Consider the following 18,863-nt stretch of genomic DNA (forward strand, 5'->3'; position numbering starts at 1 on the left):
GGGGTGGACCACCTTAAAAGTCACTAGTGCGAATTGGGATTTTGCCAAGTTTGAACCTTTACGTCTTCTTTATTTGTTAACGAAAACAACGTAGTATATCAAAACTGGGTAAAATTTTCCGCGAAATCGAATGATGTAATTAAATTTGAAAAAAAAAACAAAAATAATTTGTTAATAAAAAATGCGATTAAAAAAACATTTTTCAAAAATTGACTAAATTCGTATTTTTTTATAAATAATAATAATAATAAATAATAAATAAATTAAAAGTAAAAAAAGGGATTTTGAAGTTCAGTCTATATTTTTTAGAAAACAATCCCCCATATTGATAAAATGTATTATCGATTTTAACCGATATCTCGAATATGGACATTTTTTGAAGTTGTGATTTTGTCTCCTTTTCTGTAAATTGATGTTTATTTTGCACTCTTTTGTATAACAATATTAATTTAACAATTTTATCCATAAATATTGACAAATTACAATAATTAATCTGTTAATGGCAAAAATGTTTGAAAAATTATTATCAACATCAACTGGTGAAAAAAATCGGAAATTTGTATTTCAATTCACTTTATTTTATATGATAAGTTTAGTCACACTTTTGCCCACACTAAAGTCACACTAGTGACGGTTTGGGCTGTTAATTGTTAAAAAAACGGTGGTGCGAATTCGCACTAGTGTGACCCTTGAGGGTTAACATGCTTTGTAGGTTTTATCTTACAAATGCGTTTTTGGCTATTGACTACTCCTATTTATACTGTCACAAAAAATGTGTAGCATGGAACCCGCTGTTTCATGGCTGTCCTGATTGAAAAAATGTCGAAATATATTGCAATCAATTTAAGTTTTGACTACATAGCATGGACGAGTAACTATATTAAAAAAATTACTGAAATAAATTTAGTAAAGGGCGGTTTTCGAGTAGAATTGTAAAATACATCACGTAACAATATCTTACTATTATTATATTATTATGAGGCAATAAAAAAATTGTAAAATATCAAAAGTATATTGTCAATAAGTCATCTTGAAGCTGCTATATCTTCGTTAAGGAGTCGGAACAGACATTTAGTTCAATTTAATTTTGACCCAGGAACACCCTGTAAATTTGGTAATCGAATTAATGGACATCCTGTGTAGTTCTGGTAGTTTTCATTTACAGATAAACTAAACATGTAGCGCTAGTGGAGTCATATAGTCGCGAGAATATGTACAGATTTATTTTGCTGTGTTTTTTAGTGAACTTTTTTCACTTGAATGGCATAAAATTTATACAGGATGTCCAGAAAAGAAGGGGCAATCTCTCGGCTTCGAATACAATTTGCAAAAATAAGATAATATGAATTTTTTATTCGGGCCTATTCATGTCTTGATGTTGGCAGTTGAAAATCGCTGATTTTTTTTAAATTTTGCATAATTTTTGGGTAAAAAGATATATTATCTGAAACTATTTATACTAACGTATTTAATTTACCGACACCTACTTTGCAGGTCTGGGGGAAGAGCACTCTCGGCAGTCTCGGTCTCAAAAAATACATATATAAGTCTACTGTCGTGCTTTTTTTTTTTTGTACGACGATTAATATTAATATCGATGCAACAAACCGTTTTCGAAATAAACATGTTTAACTGTACGATACCATACTATATTCGACGTATCTTAATCGTAACGAATATATAGAACCAAAATTAGTCATTTCTGCAACATAATAAGTACTAGGTATTATGCCATTAGAGATTATGCATTTATTTTGCTGCATAAAGAACCAATTGTTGTTGGTTGTGGTATTTTTATAGTTAAATGCATTTAACCCAGATGGTTGATAAACTCGGGCCCCCAAGATAGGTAAATTCGGTGAATTCAGTATATTAATAGAAATAACTTCAAATAACAGCGTCTATCCTAAAATTATCCATATTTAATGAGGTGCAGAGTTACAAAGAAAAATCTATTTTTAACTGTCAATTTCAAGTACTAATAACTCTATAGAGTGTACTCTTACAACGTTATTTTTTGCAACCATTTCCTGAGAATTTTTTAACATACGAACGATTAGAAAATTTATTTCAATTTGTTTGTTATGATACATTAACATACTAGACTGTTAGACATATACATACTGGATTTAGCTTTTCATAAAAATTGTATAAGGACTTGTGAAAAATAAAAATAAAATGATAATTAAAAAAGTATACAGTTCCTCCAAATATCATTTTTAAGTCGATTAAACTGGATGTTCACATTTCCCGAATCTTTATTGTAATTAATTACTTTTTTTATCGGTGAAGTCACATAATTTTAACACTGATCAATGAATAATAATAATAATTATAAATAAATTTACAAGTAAAATCAGCTTTTATTATAGTAATAGTATTACAATAATTAAAAATAAAAATTCAGAAGAAAAGTTAATGATCAATTTGAAGCAGGTAGTTAAAAATGTGTATGTATTTGATCTCATATGTTATATGTATATCGTTTTTGCTTCCGAAAATAGTTCGTAACAGTTAGAATATACAGGGTGGTCCGAATTTTATGCAGGAAACTTCGAGGGCAGATAGATCTCTTTAAAATAATAGGTGTTTGCCTTATAAACATAGGTCTGGAACGGTCTCGTTTTAGAGATACAGGGTGTTGAAGTTGTTAAAAAAAATTAATTTTTTGTTTATATCTCAGGAATCTATTAATTGATCTCAATAAAATTTGGTACAGATAATGTACGATAGTAGGCGTTGCATTCCCTAAAATATGAGCTCTAAAAGATAGCCCAGTGGTGTACAACTGGACAGGGTCATCCCCTTTTTATAAAAAAAATCTACGCCACTGTATTATTTACAAGCTATTGCTACGGATTTATATTTTAATGTACAAAATAAGTAAAAAAGGTAACTTGAATTTTTTCCCTAAAGTTCACCGTTCTCAAATTATTCATACCAATACAATCCCCTAGTAGCAGATACTTCTAACCATAATATTTCAAGAATATTTATGTTTATGCTTAAAAGTAAGTGAAATTTGTAAGCACATCAACAAAATTCTTTACACACGTCGCTTTCACCTTTTTGGATTAAAACGATATTTGGAAAATCACGACGGCGCAATGAAAGGCACAGAAATTAAATTTTCAAGAACATTTGACGACGACCCTCGGCTAAGTACACAAAAACGTCTCGGCAACTTGGGGTGAACAAATCGAAAATTTGAAAAGTTCTACATAAGGATTGTAGAAATCCGTACCATTTACAACCTGTGCAAAATTTACTTCCGGGAGATGTAGACACTTGAATTTTTGTTAGTGGTTGTTTTAAAGTCACAACATAATCCAGAATTTCTACTAGAAATTCTTTGGACCGATGAGGCTACATTCACAAGGCGAAGGGTAGTACATTTTCACAATAATTGGTCACAAGAAAATCCTCATGAAATTCGGACAAGATCTTGTCAACACGAATTTTCTGTGAAAGTGTGGCTCGGAATAAATCGGACCTTTCTTCTTGTCACCCCATCTAAATTCCCAGTCATTTCTAAACTTTCTAGAAAACCATCTATTTGAATTATTAGAGGATGTTCCATTAAATATACCATAAAATAGCTGGATACAAATGGATGGTGCTCCTGCGCATTTTAGGAGAATAATAGAAGAATGGCTTAAAAATTATATGGGGCGATGGGTCGGTTGAAGACCAAATGCCAATGTCAACCATAATGGTGCAGAGAATTCAATCTCTTGGCCAGCCAAATCGCCAGATCTAAACCCCCTGGACTTCTACGTTTGGGGTTACCTATCTGAAAAGTAAAGTTTACTCTACTCCACCACAACTACTGCAGCGAATAGAAGAGGGGTGTAATGAATTAAAAGAAAACCACCACATGATATTAGTTAGGTAATTCCATTAATCATTAATAGAAATTGTCAGAAATGTATCGATGTGGATGGTTCGCATTTTGAACAATTGCTGCAAATACGTAACGTTAATTTCATTTCTTGTTTAATTGTCGTTGCTTGGTAAATGTATTTTTATTATTATTTTCATTTAAATTGTCCTTATTTGTAAAGATAGTGGATTAAGCCTCCAGGAGAAACTAAAATACACTAGGAACACTACCTCACAGGTGATGTGGAAATAATTTTGTTGATCTGCTTACAAATTGCACTTCCTTTTAAGTATAAACATAAATATTCTTGTAATATTATGGTTTGAAGTGTCTGCCACAAGGGGTTTGTATTTGTATGAATAACTTGAGAACGGTGAATCTTAGGGAAAAATTTCAAGTTACCTTTTTTACGTATTTAGTGCATTAGAATATAAATCCGTTACAATAACTTGCAAAAAATACAGTGGCGTAGTTTTTTTTATAAAAAGAGGGCGGCCCCTGTCCAGTTGTACACCACTGGTTGAACCTTTAGAGCTCATATTTTAGGAAATGTAAGGCTTACTGTCATACATTATCTATACCAAATTTTATTAAGATCGGTTAATAGATTCCGGAGATATAAACAAAAAATCAAATTTTTTTAACAACTTCAACACCCTGTATCTCTAAAACGAGGCCGTTCCAGACCTATGTTTATAAGGCAAACACCTATTATTTTAAAGAGATCTATCTGCCCTCGAAGTTTCCTGCATAAAATTCGGACCACCCTGTATAATTACGATATCACACTAAGAGGAGTCATTAAAATGCAAACTAAATTAATTCTAAAATGCAATAATTTGAAGGAAAAATGTTTGGAATTTGATCACTTATTCATAAATTAAAAATTAAATTTTATCAATAATACAAAAGAATATTTAATTAAAGTTTAAAAAATAAGAGAAGGCTTCACTGAACTTAGTGGTATTATGTAAATAAAAAAATATATTAAATTTATTTTTTATTTCGCTTTGTAACAACAATCCACAAGTTGCTACTGTATACGACAAAATAATTCTAAAAGTTAAAAGAAAATATTTTCAAAAGCCTGTAATGTACAAAACAAAGCTTATACGTTTGTACCTGTAACGATGTAATTAAAAAGTAAAATTTATATGTAAATACCTGTGTTCTAAAGCCACTAATCGAGAAATTATGCTCAACTCACACTTGTTTGTCAACGGTATGGGAAATGAAGGATACTGTTTATATAAGGAATTATTGAACAGAAATAAGTGTCAATATATAGGTAGGAGAGAAGCATGACAAGCGTAGGAGGAAAAACTTGAACCAATAATGCTTGCCTGTATTCCCCCTCCCCTCCCGTTACTTATACCGACTGATCCAAACCATGGAGTATGGAGTCATCACTACACTACCCTGTTGTTCCAAATTGACATAGTAGATAAAACTCAATATATTTCTGTTTATTATTATTTTTTTAATAACATCAAATCTATTAAAATTATTATTATTAATTGTTTGTGCTAATATTTAGATTTCGAATTCATTTTACGGTATGAAATATAAGAAAATAATAAAAAACATGGACCACAGTATTTTATTTTTTACGATATTTATAAGTAATTACGTAACATCATATTTGACACGAGTCTGTAGCAATTTCATGGGATATCCCATATTTTTATGCATATTTTATGTTGGCTTAATTACTTCTATATGGTATAACAATATGTCCCAAAAGAAGGATCATTTGTACCAAAAGAATCTATGCAGAAGAATCCAAAAGATCATTTTTGTTCTATATTTGCATTTCAAAAATGACAAAACAATATTTTTACCAGTAGTAGTTTTTTTTAGGAAAATGTAGCCGACATATCTCATCGTTTCAGTTGACACTTTTTTAAGGTTGAATAAGTACTGTTTTATTCATGTATTGTGCACAAACTTCAACACCCTATATCTCAAAAACGAAAGGTTCAAAGGCAAACAATGTTTATAGAAGGAAATATTCTTACATTTGGGCGAGGTAAATGCTTGTTCTTTTTTGATGTGTTGTGATATTAGCTACACCCTGTATAATATTTCAATTTAGATTTATTTAAAGCTTTTATTAAAAAAAGGGCAAAGTTCTAAACTACCACTCTTTAGTTGGCAGTGATTTAACGATGGCAGTAATTTAACAAAATCTAACATGTGATACAAACGGGTATTACCGAACACTCTGTGTGTTATAATTTTTGTGAAATATATCTATAAAATATCTGTTTATATTTAGGTAAATGTCCCGAGGTATAAACAGACATGATTCTATAAATAACAGAACACCTGGATTATAATGGAATCGTTATAAATCTTGGTTTTGTAAGCCAGTACTTAAATGTTATCATATAGGCCAGGAAATACAGAGTTGGACGCGATTTTTTATTTCGGCAAGCTGAATTTATCACTATAGATGCTAAATATTATGTACAATAACATATTAGTTTCCAGTCATAAAAATGGTTGGAAGATTGTTTACAGGGTGGTTAATTGTATCTTTTTTTACGTAAATTCTCGTTTTTCGCATATAACTTTTTTCCGTTCATTTCTACGAGAAAACAGTAAAGCACTTTTTTTGTCTTCAAAAGACCTACAAAACTAGCCCTCGAGTGTCAAAAAATATTGATTAGATCAAAAGTTATAAACAGAAGTTTATTTATGACTTTTGAATTAAACATTTATAAACTGCGTTAATAGTACCAGAACGTTTTGGCATCGCATCCTCTCATTCCTTATCACTGTCGAAATCTGGAATCGGTAAGTTGAATAGTTTACAAGTTATGGTCTTATAAACAAATTAACTAATTTATTAGTCTGGACGATCCCGAGCATCTTCCACAATCGCATTGATTTTTTTTAATTTCAAATTTGCAACCATTAATTTTTATTTTTTAGCCTTAGTTGCAAAATGAAATATACGACGCAAGCGCGTGATATAATTATATATTAAAAAAAATCGTCAAGATTAGTTGAAAAACAACGGAGTTACAGACTGTCAAAGTTGACGGCCTATTGTTAAACAAATTATAGTACGATCATATTCGATGCAAAGTAATAAATCATTGCCTGTCAAGGGAACCAATGAAGTACGCCTTTAAGGGTTTTACAAATTGAATAATTTCTTTATACATTATGAAGGGACGAGGGGAACAGTTGAGGTCTGGCACCCTTGTTGCTACAAAAATTCCTTTATTCTCATAAACTATTTATTTTAAATGTAATTTATTATAAATCCAATTTGTTTCCTAAATTCCACATATGTACTACATTTTACCTCTGTACGCGCCACTGTTGTTTACTTGTTTTTTGGAAGCGCTCTCTAATTGGCAGCAAAGCTCGCCAGGTTAGTATTTGACGTATAACCGACCAGTTCGTACACTCGATGCACCTGGGCGACTACAGCTACTACCAGAACACAGTGCGTATGCAGCGGTATTTCAGATTTTACATTGAATTTCATTTTAAATTTGAAATGATTTATCTTACGCCTCCTAAAAATGATGACACGATTTTCCTTTGATAAAAGGCCGACAATTTTTTGCTCTACTTTGCATCGTATACGATCCTACTATAAGTTGGTAGCAGCAAAAAAAATACTGTCACAACCGGCAAATATAAAGCGATATTTACTCCCTCGTCCCCAAAATATATTAACCAACTTAATAATATAATCACGCTTATGGTTTGACTTGTGTCAATATTAAAAACAAAACTTTTAAATATGTTATGTAAGGTAACCGATGGGAAATTTTATTTCATTTGAAAGTAACGTGATCATAATATTGCGGTTATTATCAGAACTGTAATATATGCTCGTTACTTACATTTTGTTTGTTATGCATTATGTAAACCAAATAAATATATATAACACCTGCAGCATTCAGATAAGTAGATGTACATCACCGGTGTCAGAAAAATCTGGAAATCGGGATATAAATAATTTAAAACAATTATTTTTACAAAGTGATTAATTTTAAGTACGATAACGATCGGTTAAGCCCTATTACCCGTTATTAATCCTGATTGTTGTTATTAAGCATCGCGATTTCAAGGTTGCGACACACTACTTGGCACTAGAACTGAGTACCAGAAAAAGACTTTTCCCGCACGTACTCGGGTCATTACCGGCGCAAGTAGGGTCAATTTTAGCAATTCTATATTTTCGTTAATTAATCGCAAACATAAAATAACTAGCCGGAACAGGAACCTCCAATAAAGGCCTCAATTTTTTAATAGAGCTCCGCAGTTCAAAGATGCGCACACAAGAGTGGACTAAAAATACTGTTTTTATTTCGCAATACAACTGCTGAAAAATTGCAGCTATACGCTTCTCAAAAATAAAGATATGATCTTGTGATAGCTCCAAAATTAAATTGAAATGTTCTGTGTCGTTTACAATAAAAAAAAAAAAAACGTCCAATGTTGTGGACTTTTTGTCGGTTGCAAATTGAAATGGTCAAGTCATACTTCTACAAGAGGACAAATGAACAAAAAGTGAAAGATACGAAAAAAGGCATTCTCGATAAAAGTTTTTGCTTGTTTAGAAAATACGAATAACCATGACGAACTTCAATTTTGTTGTACAGGGTGGGTCAAAAACAGAAAAATGTTATTTTGCATAAGAGTAAACATATCTTATTTTGCAAAATACGAAAAAAAGGCATTCTTAATAAAAGTTTCTGCTTGAAAAATGAATAAGAGTCACGTTATCAAATATTTAATTAACTATTCTCTAGCACACCTCTAATGAGAGTGCCTACTACTACTCGTAATAGGGTTGTTTCACATATTTTTTTATTTATTTGTATTCAGCATGTTTCAAAATTAATAAAAGTTCTTTCAGAATTTTGTTTTTACTAATATTAACTGAGATATACAACTTTAAAATATGAACATTTTCGGTAATTTTCTATAAGGCGTTGTGACGTCAACTATGTCGCATGCGCATTACGCTTAAAATTTAAGTTGGTATAACAAGTTAAGTTGGCTATATTCTGATATTGCTGGAACAGTCACATTTTCTGTCATTTAACATTTACTATTTGTTGTGCTGGTGACAGGTTGTGTTTTTGTGTTATTTTTGCTTATTATAATTTTAACTGACATGGAGAGTATGAAAAATTACAATATACATATCAGTTATCACTGCCACACGCTATATAATAATAAATAACAGAACTACTACGTTTGTGATATTATTCTCAAATTATAAAGTATCAAAACTGTCATGAATCATGATATCAAATCGTTTTCTGTGTATTTTGTTTATGTCTCGATTGCGCATGTATACGAGTTGACGTCACAGCGAGAGAGACAATAATTTTAGATAGGACAGAAAATGTTTAAATTTTATTTTGATATTGTTCCTTTGTGATCCATTTTTTCTGAAAAGTAAATTAATGAAAGTAAATATATAAGCTTTTACTACTGAAAAATAATAACAAATTCAATTTTTGGAATCTAAGGTAACGACCCTATTCCTAAAATAATGACACTTAAAGACATTCTAGTCATTGTCTTTATTTAATGAAGATGTTCTCATCAAAATGCTATCTACTGAGCAAAAGGTTTTTATAATAAAATGTTACGGGGATGGTCATGTACCATATCGCTACGTCATGGAACAATTTAGCGAACAATTTGTAGGAATCCCTATAAGTCGGAAGGCAATCTGCAAGATAATAAAAAAGTTTCAAAAAACTGGTTCGGTTTTAAACCTCAAAAAAAAAGATCATAACCATGCTGCCACAGTGTTAGTTCTGCAGTCTATTAGAGAAACTCCTGTTATGTCCCTTAGAAATCGTGCTAAACAGTTAAAAGTTGTGGAAAAAGTCATATTCAGAAGATTTTAAAAGGAAATAAAATATTTCCGTTCAAACCACACCTTAATCAACCACTGGAAGAGGGAGATGAAGCGTGAAGACTGTATTCTGTTTATGGATAGGAGACAAAATTTTAAATGAAGATATTGATTTTTTTATAAATTTATGTTTTCTGAAGAATGAACATTTTCTACTATGAAACTAGGGTTTCTGGTCGACTTCTCGAAGCGAGAATTCCCGGGAAATCTGGCCTTACTCGAGACGAGAAAAAAGTGTCGAGAAATCGAGAAAATTAAAAATCGCGCGCGTCTTAAGTTCTTGATTGGAGTTCGTTTCGTTCATGCGCTCAATTCGTTTCTCGACAAATAACTGAGCGGTTAAAGTGGTTTCTCGACTAGCTCATGATTTATTTATTTTAAGTTTTTAAGGCTTTAGTTTACTTTGACGATTCTTGTTTTTTTTAATATACCTTGTTATAAGTCTGTGTAGAAATTTTATTATAAGCAGATACCTAATGTTGATGTTGATTCTGAAAGTATTTAGTGCCTGTTCCTTTAGTTGATTACTTAATTTTTGTTTTGTTAATTAAAAGATTGTGATTATAAGTGATAAATTAATAGGAATAACGCTTCTGTATCTTTAAATTAAAGCTTGTTTTTTTTTAAGATTTCTTCGGTTAAATTCCTTATTTACTATTTGTTTAATTAAAAGACTGCATGATTAATGATTATTAATAATTATTGGAAGAAAGCTACGATTCAAAAACATTGAAATAAACATAAGTATAATGGAAGTGTTATATAAAAAACAAGTTAAAGGTTTTTAAGAAAAAGATACTCAGTTTAATTTAATTTTATTAGTAGAAGTAGAAACATATAAGTAATTAATAAAAATACTGGATAAATAATAAATGTTAATGATGATTGTTAAGTATAATAGCATGTTTATATTTCGCATTGCAATACCAAAATTATGACTTTTTTAAGTTTTAGAATTTTCTCGAGAATTCGAGAATTCCCGGGAATTCCTAGTCGAGAATTCTCGAGTCCCGAGAAAAAAAGTAGGCCGAGAAATCAGAAACCCTAAATGGAACTGTAGCATCCCAGCACGTCAGGTACTACTGGTCTCCAGAAAATCCTGAATTTAGAATAACGACACGAAGATAACATTTTACAAAAGTCAACGTGTGGTGCGCTTTATCTGTCCATGACATTATAGGCCCATATTTTTACAATAACAGCTGCAATAAAAGATTGTACTTAGAAATGCTTGATACATTTTTTAGCGATGAACTCGAAAATTTATAATTTAAATTTTCGCCACAAAATATATTTTGAACAGGATGGTTGTCCAGCACATTGTAACACGATGGTTTAACCATAGATTTGGTGTCAACGGATTGGTAGAACTGGTCCAATTTTGTGCCCCCTCAAGGAGCCCTGACTTAACCCTGACCGATATGTTTCTATGGGACCGTTTAAAACAAATTGTTTATAGTACAGTCATTGAAGCTGAAAATCACGACCTCCGAATTCTTTGAAACTGCATGGATTTGCATGAAAATTTAGAATAAGGCTCATCTTAGGTTCAAGTTCAAAAGTGACATAAGCCCGATTGACGGTTTTTGTTTTTCAGGGGTAAAAACTACCCCTAAGTGAAAAAAATTTAAAAAATTAAGTTTTATTAAGAATTTTATTGAGAAAAATCTTGTTCAAGCACAAAGGTTAAATAATGTTCCTGTTTTCGGACATGTTTTTGATCTTTTCGACCCTTTATTTAACCTTTAAAAACTGCCCCTATGCAAAAAATAATAAAAAATTACTTTTTAAAGATTTGGAATGATTAAATCGTGCAATTATTTGAAATAAAAGTTACCTTATAGCTAATAAAAGAATTTTTCCCATTTAACCCCTAAAAACCACCCCTGTATTGACAAAAATGATAAAAAAATAGTTTTTAAAAGCTTGGAATGCTTTAACGGTGCAATTATTTGAAATTAAAATTCCCTCATTACTTATGAAAGAATTTGTATCTCATAACACTTTTCAACCCTGTGCTAAAAAAAATATAAAAAATTACGTTTTAAATCTTGGAATGCTATAATTGTGCAATAATTTGAAATAAAAATTCCCTTATGAAAGAATATTTTACTTTTGCCATTTTCAACTCTTATAAACTACCCTTTTACCAATATTAATATATAATATTTTTATTATAATCGATTTTTAAATATAATCAATCATAAAAAAATTGCTATGCTGCATATAAATAAACACACTATTTTTTTTTACTTATTTTATTTGTATAATATAATATATAATATATAAAAATGAGATAGCCTATTTTGCTCTGATTTTTTTACCTAACTCGGTTAATTTTGAAGCTATAGTATTCTACAAAAAAGCATTTTAAAGATAATTTCAAGAACTGCAAGATTGTTTGCATATAAAACCTTGTAAGTCCTTCGATTTTTAAAGGGAAAGGATCGAAGTGCTCGTGACAGGTCGTTTTTTCACTAAAATGGATACTTCAAGTGGCAATATCTCCTTTATTTTTTATGCTATAGGAATAAAAAAAGCAAAATATTTGTTGAAAAAAATGCTACATTTTTGTTATCTATAATTTTTTGCGTATCTTTCATAGTTTCAGAATTATTATATAAATAAGGCAATTTTTTTTGAATAATGAAAAATACGTTTTCAACTTTTACCGTACATTATTACAAAAATACGCATTCTAAACCGGTCTAACTTCAGGAACGTATGAAAAACACTACAACAAAACTAATTGCAAAAGGTCTACGATTAATTTTAATTCTGATGGAAATGGTACAGCGTTTACTGCTCATTTTTCCTTAAAAAATATGAGCAACCCATCTGTTTTTGATGATAACTCCTTCAATTTTGCTCTAATTAATTTTTAAAAGTGCTCATTTTGAAGGTCTGTTTAAGTGCTACAAAAAACTCCGGTAGTGTTATACACTAAAATGAATCCTTTTTCCGTTAATTGACGTTAAATACATCGATTCGAGTATTCGCCCAAAACAAGTCCCCTCCACTAACCATAGTTGGCTTTGTATAGGACGTACATACACTTTTTAAAAAACGATTTAGTTTGTTTATTTATAAGCTACATTTTTGTTCATTACACTTTTTTTAATAAAATGCGTAGTTTTTGAGTTATTCGCGAAAAATTCCTTGAAAGTGTTTTTTTTTTCACTCAAAATTCCAAGTTTTCAATCGTGAATTGATTTCTCGAAAAAATTCTTCGAATATTTTTTGCTCAAAATTTGATTCTCTATCGACTTCCGTTATTTTTGAAAAAAAAATTTCCACCCCCGAGAAGTGGTGTCAACTCCCAACAGGGTGAAAGCGTCAATCGGTGCTGTGTCACTAATGTTCATTGGCCTTTTCTCTAACTATGTGCCAAAATTCAAGTCGATTGGTTCAGTTTCAAAGAATTCGGAGGTGAAAAGCTGCAATGACTGTACTATTATGCTACTCCAATACCAAATAATATTGAAATGCTAAAAGGCAAAATCACCCAGGCTGAACGTTCAATATCCCAGGAAATCGGAAATTCCTTCAGATATCTAAAGAAGCAATATCTTCATCATATTGCTTTCTTTATTTTTTTAGCTTAATTATGTTCGTATTATTTAAAAATTACACTTGAATAAGACTTATTTTGGTTTTGTAGCTGAGTAGTCCATGAAATGTAATGTAATGTTTCTCATCACGATAAAGTTTCTCAACTTGAAACAAAAGCTAGTCTAAAATTTAAAATTAGTTTTTTTTTGTATCATTAAGCTTTCTTTTGTTTCGCTATCTTGAGTTTTCCAATTCTTTAGATTTTTGTCGCACTCCATCTTTTTCTAAGATAAATTGCGTTCGTGTGACGTCCTTCAGACCTTCACTGATCGAACGGAAAAGTTTTGCACGTTTCATCCAAGCGATTTCAATATCAAAACGTGATTATATTGGAATTCAGCAGTGACTTTTATAAGATTATGCTCAAACCACTCGAAAGATTCTCACGTTTCCGATAAGGCACCAATTTTATATACGTAGTATACGATAAATTGATGGGGTAGACGCAAAAGGGACTAAATAATAAAAAAATGTCTCTTCACCAATGATTTTTAGAATATAATCTGAAATCATAGCAGTGCATTGGCTGACTTTAAAATAAATAATCTGAAAATCATGCACGAAAAATTCGCCTAAAATTACTAATTTACTACTACTAAGAACTAATTAAAAAATCTTTGTTTCCACCGACAAAATTATACATTACATTGTACACCCACAAAAGTATACAGGGTATAGGAAAACGAGTAGGTCATACTCTATGGATAGCTTCCTTATATCATAAAAAAATTAACAAAGGCACAAATTAAGCAAAACCATGGGGTTTATTTTGATTAGAATACCTTCAATTTCTTAGTAACTGATAACGGGCAGAAAATTAAATACATTTTTTCTTTGGAATTATGCATAAACAAAGTGACGCGACGTTACATAAAACTTTTGTCTTTTCTTAAAATCTACCAACAAAAAATGGGCAAAAAACAAGAGACTATTTCAGATGTTCTTGTGGATCTCTATGCCCCAAAAATTTCCTAAAAGATGAAAAATAAAATTTTTTATTTGCAAGTCCATAATTTTCTAAAGCAAAATTACTAAGACAATAAATCTTTAAAATATGGCCCATTCGCTTCCGAACACTGTATAGCTGAATCTCGAATTAAAAATATTTGTTTTCGGATTGTGGTTCTAAAAAAAGTATCATCCGGTAGAATATTTCGAATGATAATTCATGTATTTTGTCCGTATTATTATTATTATCTTAAAAATATATAAAATACATAAGAACAACTATAAAAGTAATACTTTGACCTTATACCTCAAAACGGTCATTCGAACTTTAGTATTTTTGGTCAAAGAATCAACGTAAAATCAGTGGAATATTACAACACCCTGTGTATAAAAAAACAATTAGAATTACATTTTTGACATGAACATTGAACAAAGATAATGTTTCTTGATCAAAACAATTTAATGTGTACTTAATATTATTTTTATATCTCAAAGAGGTCATTGAGCTGCTAAGAGCAATTATGAATTTCTAAAACGGACTTGATTTCTCTCAAATTATGGACTGTAGTTTTAAAACAACTTACGAGACTTTTTTTATTTTTCCAACCATTATGTAAGGTCAGTCTTTGAACCACAAAACCAATCTCAACTCAGCTGTTCAAGGGTCACGAATTTAGTACGATTTTTTACACTTTTTTTGACCCGGTCCCCAGTTGAGCTTTCGTTACTATCGCCCGATTAGTTTATCTTGTTAAATGTAAGCTTTAATATCATCAACTAGTACGACAAGACCCACTGACAAAATATGTGATTATTTCAGACAGGAATTATTAATTATCGTAATTAATTTAAAAAATAACATTACATCATCTAGAACAGATACAGGTTTCTTATTATTAAATAATGAAACTATAACAGAACATCTGTAAGAGTCACTGCTAAATGTTTTTGTTTTTTTTGTCTGGATATTCTTTTAGATTCGAGTCGTTCTTCTATATTTCAAAAGCCGTAACAGTTTTTGAACAAAGGAATAGCGTTTTTAATTCTTCACTTTCATGCTCATACACTAACAAATTTGGCTCACCCTGTAAAATTATGACCCAAAACAAAAGATATGTTATATCTCAACCCTACTGCGTGCCTTTATCAAAGAAGATAACCTCAAAGTTGAAAAAAATCAATTACTAATGGCGTGCTAATAAAATCCTAAAATAAGTCTATAGATATGTTTATTATGTAAAAGATAGAGTGGTGTGTAAATAATCTGTGTAATTCGGTCACACAGTTACGACTTTTTTTTTAATATTTATTAAAAGTGAACGAAAAAATTTATAAAAATATTATAATTAACGTTATCTTGAACGTTTTAAATTCGGTACAAAAATCTCGCGCGCGCCGTGGGCGGCGTTCACGCGCGTGCGCCGAGGGCGGCGCTCACGCGCGTGCGCGGGCCCGGCGCTCCCGCGCGCAGGCCGTTCATTATCGTTAACTTTTAGGGCAGCTAGTGCTTTAGTGCTTTATTACATGAACTATCAACGTAAAACTTTTTGGAAATTAAAGTTTAACCCTTTCTTTAATGGTCTCTAAATCCCAGTCCGATACGTCCAATAGTTAATTAACAATTAACGTCATAAAATAAAGTTATCTTGGGATCAAAGAGGCGTCGGTGATTTCTCTTTTTTTTTTTAATTACCGTAAAAATAAGTTCAATTTAATGCAAAAAGAGCGAATTCCCGAGCGGCTTTTGCCTGACCCTGGAACAATAACGCTGTTTTGCACGTCCTATTTTGTATTTTTTTTAATTATGGTTTTATTCCTCTTAACGATGTCAAATTAAGAATTACTATTGAAATTTTTTCCCCGGAATTTAAAATACCCTGTAGGGTGCGTCAGCTAAAATATGGAATGTGTACGGAAACGTAACTGCATCTTTTCCAAATAATTTAAGGTTTAGATGTATAATACTATCAACAATAAAAAAATCGGTGCAAATCAATAACAAGAACAAAGAAGAAAAAAATTACAAATACTTTTAATAACACAGTTCTGCAAGGTTTTGTTCTAGAGCAGGTGAGGGTCATTTCCGAAGTAATTTTTTGCGTAGATTTCGAATCGTACCTCAGAATTGTTCCATCACATCACGCTTCCGAGATATCCATAACCTAAAAGTGCGAAAAGCGCTGTTTTTTGCTATATTTAAACTTATATTACATCGCGAATTTTTTTTTCTGAAACCGAGTAATGTCATCTAAACGTAGAACTCTTACCCTTCAAATTTCCGTTTTCAAATTTGAAAAGCTTTTTTTTTCTCGGAGATGTTAAATGAAGTTTAGTACTTTATCGATTTCATAACAGCAGTATCAAAATTGAAAAATGTTCTTCGGATAGCGAATGATATACATTCTTAGGTTAGGTAGCCTAATCCAAATCTTACAATTATTCAAGCAATCAAGGGTTCTGAAATTTCGTAACCTAAAAGTACAAAATTTACAATTTACATCTGAACTGTCGGCATGAACCACTATATGCTGTAATCAAGCACAATATAACCTGCAAGCGCTACCCCCACTACAGGTTAACCTAAGTGCACAATAACCTGCTAACCCTACGACAGGTTAACCCGTTGTGGGGTTAGCAGATTATAATGCTGTTGGGTTAACCTGTCGTGTGAGTAGCAAGTTATTGTGTTCTTCGGTTAACCATTAGAAATAAAAAGAATCTTTTTAACGTTTCTTAGCTACATTGTATTTAAAATTGTATTTTCAACAAAAAATTCCTATATTGTTTTTATGAGTATTGGAATTATTTTCAACTTATTCAAGTATGTCACAAGCTTACTATAATAATAATAACTGAGAAACAACTCGTTTTCCAAATAAGATAAAAGAAATATTTTTCCTTAGAACCGTAATTAAATGCCCAATTTCCAAATATTCAGTGTCGTTGAAATTTCCCAGTATCTCCGCCACTGGTCAACAGATTTATGTAGTTACTCAGCAAATCATTAGTTAAGTCATTAGCCCAAGTTTCATGAATTTCTAACAAGTATTTTAATAGATATTTAAATACATGTGATGTATTTTTGAACACCCTGTACCTATATCAAAAACGATGCATATGTTTATAACTTTTTTAATTGATTTGTGACTTAGAATCCACTACTAAAGTTTGGCAGGGTTCATCATTAACACCCTGTATACAGGTACAATATTCAAAAACCAATTGTACAGGGTGATTCACTATATTTTGACCCCCCTTTAACTTTTTTGTTGTAAGAGTTAAAAAGTAAAAAAATGTAAAATACAAAAGTTGCACGATTTTTTATGAATTTTTCGAAAATGACATTTAAAACACAGATGAAGTCCAAACAAAATGTCCGCTAATGTTAACTTTGTTAATTTAAATGGAACACCCTGTATATTAGCATATTTGAATAGAACGTTCCTTGTCGAGCATAGTGATATAGGGTTTGTTGGGTCCATCTCTAACAATAAGCGAGAAACTATTAAAAAAAAGGAAAGAATGTTTTTTATTAAGAAAATAAGATATCTTATAATAATTGTCATACCTCTTTCAGGCACTTCTGCCTTTTTTCCAATTACGTAAGGATTTACCGATTTAGTTGTAATATATTTTGACATGTCGGACATTGATATGGTCCAAAATGCGTATACAGTGTCGGAAAGTCCCCATGGTTCATCGGCCGTTACGTGAGAGCGATAAAGTAAGTCATAGTAAGTCAAGAAGTGGATCTTATTTGTGGAAGGGCGAAATGGGCGGTGACTATTAGAAGCCTTCATTATAGCCATCTTTCTCTATCGCACGGATTTCTATGACTTTCTTTATCGCTCTCACGTAACGGCCGATGAACCATGGGGACTTTCCGACCCTGTAGGTACTCTAACTACCTAAATCTCACGAATTAGTCCGTGAGAGGCCTAATTATTCATGGACAATGTTATATGGTAGGCCATGACAGTGACAGGTAAAGTCATGATAACATTGTTATTGATTGACAGTTTGTATTATTATTTAATTAAAATAGGTTACTAGTCCAATTAACTAAGCCTTTAAATCGAAATTTTGCCAACTTGGCTGAATTTTTGATATGAGTTAGTTTAAGGTATATTATAACAATAAGTGAGAGTAATTTTTTGTTCAACCCCCGGCCAAGGGTGGAAAAAGATAAAACAAAGGGCTTTTTCAAGATAACTCAAAAAGGGTAAGAGCTAGAAAAAAAAGTTTTTCATGAAAGTTGTAAAGCAGACAATTCTACATAAAAATGGCCTCTTAACTTTTTCTTGTACTATTACAATTAACAGAGTTAGGGAGGCTAGAAGTTAAGGGAAGATTTCAGAAATTTAAAAAAAATCATAACAAACAGAAAAATGATTGAATTTTGTAATTTTTTTTTTCAATCTGCTCTAAAATATGTAACTTTTCTTTTCAGAGAAATAGATATATTTTTTAATTTTTAATAAGAAAGTTATAACAAAAAATCAAATTTTTAATCGTTAA

The 18,863-nt window shown here is 31.0% G+C and overlaps 1 protein-coding gene across 2 annotated transcripts in view; it reads right to left on the bottom strand.

Moving 5' to 3' along the window:
- The window catches only part of LOC108910360 (monocarboxylate transporter 12), a 30,385-nt gene that overhangs the window by 9,686 nt on the left and 1,836 nt on the right, over positions 1–18,863 (bottom strand). Inside the window, exon 1 of one of the 2 annotated variants that reach the window (XM_018714934.2) lies at positions 5,048–5,137. The exons of the other annotated variant lie outside the window; for it this stretch is intronic. The gene's annotated coding sequence lies outside the window, so the exon portion shown is untranslated. Of the gene's footprint in view, positions 1–5,047; positions 5,138–18,863 lie in introns of those variants that run through there. 2 annotated transcript variants of the gene reach the window in all.

The sequence above is a fragment of the Anoplophora glabripennis genome, unplaced genomic scaffold (assembly GCF_000390285.2).
Source record: "Anoplophora glabripennis isolate ALB-LARVAE unplaced genomic scaffold, Agla_2.0 scaffold349, whole genome shotgun sequence".
NCBI classification, from domain to species: Eukaryota; Metazoa; Arthropoda; class Insecta; order Coleoptera; family Cerambycidae; genus Anoplophora; species Anoplophora glabripennis.